This window comes from Sinocyclocheilus grahami, unplaced genomic scaffold (assembly GCF_001515645.1).
Source record: "Sinocyclocheilus grahami isolate Dianchi unplaced genomic scaffold, SAMN03320097.WGS_v1.1 scaffold708.1, whole genome shotgun sequence".
In the NCBI taxonomy this organism is placed as follows: Eukaryota; Metazoa; Chordata; class Actinopteri; order Cypriniformes; family Cyprinidae; genus Sinocyclocheilus; species Sinocyclocheilus grahami.
This window is the reverse complement of record NW_015505887.1, coordinates 829,300-838,092: the sequence shown is the minus strand read 5'-3', so window position 1 is coordinate 838,092 and position 8,793 is coordinate 829,300. Positions and strand designations below refer to the sequence as shown.

At 33.5% G+C, this 8,793-nt stretch overlaps 1 long non-coding RNA gene across 1 annotated transcript in view; it reads left to right on the top strand.

Annotated features, from left to right (window-relative positions):
• LOC107560050 (uncharacterized) overlaps nt 1–6,892 on the top strand; it is a 7,895-nt gene extending 1,003 nt beyond the window's left edge. The window contains exons 2-3 of the long non-coding RNA XR_001605687.1: nt 1,213–1,276; nt 6,695–6,892. This is a non-coding gene — a long non-coding RNA (uncharacterized lncRNA). The remainder of the gene's footprint in view (nt 1–1,212; nt 1,277–6,694) is intronic.
• Nucleotides 6,893–8,793: the final 1,901 nt, after the last annotated feature.

Genomic DNA, 8,793 nt, shown 5'->3' with positions numbered 1-8,793 from the left:
AATGTGTTATGCCTTCATTCGATAACCAGAAAAATTTAAATACATAAGGCAGAATTTCTAAAGAAAAAAAACAATTTCATAAGGTATAAATAAAAGTAGTTTTTATGCATTCAAATAATTAGACAAATTAAAACAGAATTTGGTAACAATAAACAAGGTGAAAAAAATAGAATATTTCATAAGACCCTGTCATTTTTGTTAAACTTTTTAATAGATTTGATGTTGAATTGTATACATTTCATTATTTAATTAGACGTGCTTTTGATTAATAAAATGTAATTTAACCATTTAAAAAGGAGTCCAGAAAAATTGAAATGGAAAAAAAAACAGAATCCAAAATTTTTTTTTATTTGGAAAAAAAAAAAAAAGGAATTTGGGAAAAAATAAAACGTATTTCATAGGGCCCTAGCATAGTTATTTATTTATTGTGGTAATTTGAAGGTTGTGTCAAAAGTTGTTGTTTTAGTCTAGTAGATAAATAGCTGTATTCTGTACGTTTTTACTCGTGTACGATCATTTTTTCCAAATACGATAATTTTAAGCTTCTGGTACGATACTTGGACATTTCCAATCTGGCATTTTTGTTAAACTTTTTAATAGATTTGATGTTGAATTGTATACATTTCATTATTTAATTAGACGTGCTTTTGATTAATAAAATGTAATTTAACCATTTAAAAAGGAGTCCAGAAAAATTGAAATGGAAAAAAAAACAGAATCCAAAATTTGTTTTAATTTGGAAAAAAAATAAAAAAAGGAATTTGGGAAAAAATAAAACGTATTTCATAGGGCCCTAGCATAGTTATTTATTTATTGTGGTAATTTGAAGGTTGTGTCAAAAGTTGTTGTTTTAGTCTAGTAGATAAATAGCTGTATTCTGTACGTTTTTACTCGTGTACGATCATTTTTTCCAAATACGATAATTTTAAGCTTCTGGTACGATACTTGGACATTTCCAATCTGGCTTTTTCAGTTTACGTAATTCTTTTTTATCTTTTACGTATTTACATACACAAAAATCTATCAAAAAAGTTTCAATCAAATGAAACAATTCTTTTTTATCTTTATACCTTTTTCACATGCACATTTGATATAGCCTAGATATCTTTCAGTATTGGGGCTGGATCTTACTTTCTTAGAATTATATGACAGATGCATTAATTTTGGGTGTATTGCTGCTTTTGAATAACAGCTAGATTTGTTTTCATCCAGAACCCAAACTGCCTGCTTGAAGATGAACACGGATTCGCAATAAAAATCTCCATTTACAACAAAGGTACTGTAACGTTAATCTGTTTCTACTTTCTAGGTAACGTTAATGTTGTTAACATTTTATTTTAGAGTTCAGCTCACACTTTTAACTAGTTGCTTATTAGCTTGCATATATTACTAGTATATTGGTTGTTCATTGGTATCTGCATGACCTTGTTCTACATCCCTAAATCCTACCCAATACCTAAATTTAAATGCTACAAAAACTACCCTACCAACTATTAATAAGCAGTAAATTAGGAGTTAATTAAGGCAAACGTTGTAGTTAATAGAGACTATGTTCCCTATACTGTAGTGCAGTGGATTTCAAACCTGTCCTGGAGGACCCCCAGGCCTGCACAATTTGTCATCTTAGACCTCATTTCAAAGGACAGGTTTGAAAACTCTTGCTGTAGTGTTACTGTAATATAGTGTTCTGTGCTTTATATTTGCTACTTAAGTGTTCATCTGATTATGTCTTTAGAATTTAAAAGTTAATAATCTTTCAGTAATTAATAATGGGGTAATGGGAAAGATATAAGCATTAAGTCTAAGTCTATGTGTTTTTGATTTGGTAGTCTAGCAACTATAGTATGTAGTGGTAATAGCAGTCTTAGTGGGGAAGTCGTGGCCTAATGGTCGGACTCGTAACCCAAAGGTTGTGGGTTCAAGTCTTGTACCGGCAGGGATTGTAGGTGGGGGGAGTGAATGTACTTCAAGTACCACGACTGAGGCACCCTTGAGCAAGGCACTGAACCCCCAACACTCACTGTGTGTGTGTGTGTGTGTGTGTGTGAAGATTCGACTGCTGTTCCTTTAAGACTTAACTCACAGATCACTGATACACGACTTTACGCTCACTTAAGACACGGCCAACGATGTCTGCAAGGAGACTCTCAAACACGGGCATGTTCACTTATTTTTTTTGTTAGTTTGTTAGTTCAAACGCACGTCTTGAAAGAGAAATCCATATTTGCACAGCACCGCGGCACCCCCGAGACTCTGTGTGTGTGTGTGTGTGTGTGTGTGTGTGTGTGTGTGTGTGTGTGTGTGTGTGTGTGTGTGTGTGTGTGTGTGTGTGTGCACTTTGGATGGGTAAATGCAGAGCACTAATTCCAAGTAAGTCACCATACTTGGCCACATGTCACTTAGGTAAGATATTACAAATACAAAAGGCATTTGTGCACAAAAAGTATTCTCATAGCTTTGTAAAATTATGATTGAACTGATGTCACATGGACCATTTTAATGACGTCCTTACTATGTTTCTGTGCCTTGACCGTGGTGGTAGTACCGTTGCTGTCTATGAAGGGTCAGAGAGCTCTCGGATTTCATCGGTGGCCCTGGGTTAAAATTATTCTTTAGATTTTTTTACATTCAGCGCAAACAGCTGTTGTTGAGGCTTGCGCTGCCTGATTGTTTGTGAAAAACTTTCATGGAGAAATTAAATGTGTAACGGCATTCATAAAAACATATTGAGGTAAAAATTCAACATGTTTAGTTTATTTCTAACATGATGTATTTAAGTAACATACCATGACAAGGGAACTATTGTGCTGAATATTTTTACGAGTGCAAATATTACCTTGATTTTAGTTCAACAAACAAGTACATTTTAGACACAATATTGTCTGTTTTGTTCTGTTTCACCAATAAAAATAGTTCCAAAGAAAGATGACAGCAGAAGTATTTCACATTCTCCAAGCAACACTCAGCATTGTTTCAGTACAGCGTTTCCATCACCTACTGGCGGTTTAGTGTATTTAAAAGTATGATTTTTTCCTCAGCATATCTTTTTTTGTATAGGCCTATTAAAATTGATTGCAGTTGTAATTTTGCACTGTAAATTTAATTTGATTAGTAACAGCCAGATGATGCATACATTTAATAAGGTTAAAAAATATTGGCCTTTATTAAGGTAAATAACATCCTGGAGTAAATATAAAAAACAAGAAGATTTAAGTACGTAAAAGCTGATAGAGCACTGATGAAAATATAGCTTCTTATTATGTTTATGCCACCAAAAATCTTGGTGATGCAGTGCTTTTGTGAGGATATTTTGTATGGGATATTGTCTGCTGATATGAAAATTTCATTGTATGGTAATAATGAATAGCATTTTTGACAGTGAGGATATCATCCTGATAACCAGGGGGAAAAAGTTTTGTGAAATTTGGCTTTTATTGTCATTACATTACACTGTAGGGGACAATTTTATTTTTGTAAAAAAAAATAAAATAATAAAATGACATGAAAAGACATGTATAGGCACAATCAATTGAGATTTTTTTTTCATTCACCAATCAATTTTTAGGTTTCAGGATTTCCGTTAACCAAACTTTGTATAAAGATGATTCTCAACTATGTTATGAAAGATAAAACAAAATGCTATGCTTAGGTCTCAGGAGGATATTTTGTTTTCTTTTAACATTAAATGCGTTAAATATCACACATGCATGTAATATATTGTGTATTTCCATCACAGGTTTGGTCTTAAATTTCACGAAAGGTTGTATTAAAAAGGTCTGTAGTGTGTGTGTGTGTGTGTGTGTGTGTGTGTGTGTGTGTGTGTGTGCACTTTGGATGGGTAAATGCAGAGCACTAATTCCAAGTAAGTCACCATACTTGGCCACATGTCACTTAGGTAAGATATTACAAATACAAAAGGCATTTGTGCACAAAAAGTATTCTCATAGCTTTGTAAAATTATGATTGAACTGATGTCACATGGACCATTTTAATGACGTCCTTACTATGTTTCTGTGCCTTGACCGTGGTGGTAGTACCGTTGCTGTCTATGAAGGGTCAGAGAGCTCTCGGATTTCATCGGTGGCCCTGGGTTAAAATTATTCTTTAGATTTTTTTACATTCAGCGCAAACAGCTGTTGTTGAGGCTTGCGCTGCCTGATTGTTTGTGAAAAACTTTCATGGAGAAATTTAATGTGTAACGGCATTCATAAAAACATATTGAGGTAAAAATTCAACATGCTTAGTTTATTTCTAACATGATGTATTTAAGTAACATACCATGACAAGGGAACTATTGTGCTGAATATTTTTACGAGTGCAAATATTACCTTGATTTTAGTTCAACAAACAAGTACATTTTAGACACAATATTGTCTGTTTTGTTCTGTTTCACCAATAAAAATAGTTCCAAAGAAAGATGACAGCAGAAGTATTTCACATTCTCCAAGCAACACTCAGCATTGTTTCAGTACAGCGTTTCCATCACCTACTGGCGGTTTAGTGTATTTAAAAGTATGATTTTTTCCTCAGCATATCTTTTTTTGTATAGGCCTATTAAAATTGATTGCAGTTGTAATTTTGCACTGTAAATTTAATTTGATTAGTAACAGCCAGATGATGCATACATTTAATAAGGTTAAAAAATATTGGCCTTTATTAAGGTAAATAACATCCTGGAGTAAATATAAAAAACAAGAAGATTTAAGTACGTAAAAGCTGATAGAGCACTGATGAAAATATAGCTTCTTATTATGTTTATGCCACCAAAAATCTTGGTGATGCAGTGCTTTTGTGAGGATATTTTGTATGGGATATTGTCTGCTGATATGAAAATTTCATTGTATGGTAATAATGAATAGCATTTTTGACAGTGAGGATATCATCCTGATAACCAGGGGGAAAAAGTTTTGTGAAATTTGGCTTTTATTGTCATTACATTACACTGTAGGGGACAATTTTATTTTTGTAAAAAAAAATAAAATAATAAAATGACATGAAAAGACATGTATAGGCACAATCAATTGAGATTTTTTTTTCATTCACCAATCAATTTTTAGGTTTCAGGATTTCCGTTAACCAAACTTTGTATAAAGATGATTCTCAACTATGTTATGAAAGATAAAACAAAATGCTATGCTTAGGTCTCAGGAGGATATTTTGTTTTCTTTTAACATTAAATGCGTTAAATATCACACATGCATGTAATATATTGTGTATTTCCATCACAGGTTTGGTCTTAAATTTCACGAAAGGTTGTATTAAAAAGGTCTGTAGATAGACACCCTGATACAATTCTCAATTCTTTTTTTCCCCTCTTTCCTCAGAATTGCACTGTATAAACACACAGTTGCAAGAAAATGCCAGAATTGTGAGCTGACGTTTTTCCTGTCAGAATTTGACAATTGCAACTTTTTATCTCACAATTTTGAGAAAAGTCACTGACACTCATGCATTCAAATACAGTGCCACTTTATATCTGATTTCAAATGAGCAGAAATCTGTAAGAAATTAGTATTGCAGGGAGGGCGCGGGCCATCAGCAGAAAAAGAAAAGAAATAAAACAGCCAAAGGACATAACTTGGTATGGGAGATAGATCGGTTTTTGAAAGCGAAGAGAAAAGCCATAGATGAAGTCGCACAGACTCAGGCAGGTGCTGGTCATTCAAAAGCTAAATGCAGAAAATATGACAAGGCATATCTTGCTCTCGGCTTCACTCACCGTGTCTATACCGGACGCTACAGTTGTCGTGTCGCGCCGCAACAGCTCTAAACTGGACGTGACAAAGCGACCATTGCAAATCATTTTAACTTTGTGTAAAGTATAAATAGAACAAGACATCAGTTTAATGTCGGGTTTTGTCGTGTCGCGCCACGCCGCATCCAGTGTAGACAGCATCACTGATTATAATGGGTTCTACTGTATTTTGCCACTGGCGTCCGGTGTAGACACGGTGTTTAATGTCGTTGGTGAGGAGGTAATGTCGCTGTGTGTGTCCTATGCCTTAGCGGACAGCATGAAACCCACAAAAAATAAATAAATAACAGAGAGAATAATAACAATAATAACAGTTATTCTCTCTATGCAATTTTTCAATGTTTCAAGTGATGCAGGCGTTTTTTTCCCTGTAGGCTTTTTAAAATTAAAAAAGCATTAATTTTTCATAATGTTTAGTGAAATTATTTGGTAGTCTGAGGTGGGATGGGAATTCGGTAAAAGGGGGGCACCAGATTTGGTTTATAGGTTTAAAGGGGGGCGTGACCAAAAAAGTTTGAGAACCACTGATATAGATACTCATAAGGTGTCATATGTATACTTTCAATAAATTAGACTTTACATAGTTTCTGAATACTAATTAGGCTGGCTAATTTAGAATTTTTTCAGTATTGTTTGTAATCTTAAGATGTAATATGTATTTGTATTCTTTCTGTTTATACTGTTGTATTCGGTAAAAGGGGGGCACCAGATTTGGTTTATAGGTTTTACGGGGGGCGTGACCAACAAAGTTTGAGAACCACTGATATAGATACTCATAAGGTGTCATATGTATACTTTCAATAAATTAGACTTTACATAGTTTCTGAATACTAATTAGGCTGGCTAATTTAGAAATTTTTCAGTATTGTTTGTGATCTTAAGATGTAATATGTATTTGTATTCTTTCTGTTTATACTGTTGTATGCTGCTCTGTTACAGGCCATGATGAAGAACTTTATCATGCACACAGAGAATAGAGCTCAGTGCTGCTAACTGGGAGAGCAGCTGGAAAACTGGAGGAGAAGAACAGTTGAACACCTATTAATACAGACGACTGTATCATTTTTCTGCAAGAACCACAACAAGCAAAGACAATGATGAGCACTCTGAGTAAACAACGGTCAGACGCTTGATTATGCACTGCACTTTACTGACGGGGGGCGTGACCAACAAAGTTTGAGAACCACTGATATAGATACTCATAAGGTGTCATATGTATACTTTCAATAAATTAGACTTTACATAGTTTCTGAATACTAATTAGGCTGGCTAATTTAGAAATTTTTCAGTATTGTTTGTGATCTTAAGATGTAATATGTATTTGTATTCTTTCTGTTTATACTGTTGTATGCTGCTCTGTTACAGGCCATGATGAAGAACTTTATCATGCACACAGAGAATAGAGCTCAGTGCTGCTAACTGGGAGAGCAGCTGGAAAACTGGAGGAGAAGAACAGTTGAACACCTATTAATACAGACGACTGTATCATTTTTCTGCAAGAACCACAACAAGCAAAGACAATGATGAGCACTCTGAGTAAACAACGGTCAGACGCTTGATTATGCACTGCACTTTACTGAGTTCTTCAACATGTGATGCTGAGCATTTACTGTTTGTAAAACTATTAATAAATTAAGTGGATGCCCTTTATAAACCTGTTAGATTTTGATGTTTTATTTTTAAGATTAATAAAATTGTATGTTTTAGGAACGTAATAGCTAAGCATTTTTTTGAGTGTTTAGAATTTTGGGAACAAAAATAAAACTTCCTGCTAAAAACATTGCTAGAACAATCCATGGTAATGTTCTTAGAACATTTTTAGAACAAAAAATGTCTAGCTGGGTAGATCATTAAGATAGGCCCCAGTGTGGGGGGTAATATATTACAAGTAACGCGAGTTACGTAATCAGATTACTTTTTTTCAAGTAACTAGTAAAGTAACGCATTACTTTTTAATTTAATTTAGAGTTACTTTTTCCAATTTATTGACTGACGGCTCTCCTGTCCCCATGTTGAGAGAAATCAGAAGATGCTACTGTAGTTCTAAAATAAGTATGAATATGCATTAATTTCATATTAATTCATCTCACTCACAAAAAACCTAAAAAAAAACACAGATTTAGTATTCCTCAAAATGAATAAAAATAGTGCAACTCAGAATATGTATTAAATGTTAAACAACACAAATATACTTTATGTATTTAATCCCATTCTATTAAGCAATGTCTTTGCTTCTGAGCTTCGATGATCCAGTTCAACCGTACTAATAGGCACAAATTAATCTAGACAAACATTTGTCTTTTTTTATTGCTTTTTTATTAAATTTCTTCTTCTGCATTCTACTGTACGGACGTAAATGTACTTTCCCTTCACCCTGAGGCGCATTCATTTCACTTTTGCTGTGAAAAGGCTTTTATATTTGCCAAAAATAGAACTTTTTTATTTTAAAAACAAACAAGCAAGCCCTGTCCAGATTTAAAAAGTAACGCAAAAGTAACGTAACGCATTACGTTCCATAAAAAGTAACTAAGTAACGTAATTAGTTACTTTTTTATGGAGTAACGCAATATTGTTTTTTTTTCCAATTTATTGACTGACGGCTCTCCTGTCCCCATGTTGAGAGAAATCAGAAGATGCTACTGTAGTTCTAAAATAAGTATGAATATGCATTAATTTCATATTAATTCATCTCACTCACAAAAAACCTAAAAAAAAACACAGATTTAGTATTCCTCAAAATGAATAAAAATAGTGCAACTCAGAATATGTATTAAATGTTAAACAACACAAATATACTTTATGTATTTAATCCCATTCTATTAAGCAATGTCTTTGCTTCTGAGCTTCGATGATCCAGTTCAACCGTACTAATAGGCACAAATTAATCTAGACAAACATTTGTCTTTTTTTATTGCTTTTTTATTAAATTTCTTCTTCTGCATTCTACTGTACGGACGTAAATGTACTTTCCCTTCACCCTGAGGCGCATTCATTTCACTTTTGCTGTGAAAAGGCTTTTATATTTGCCAAAAATAGAA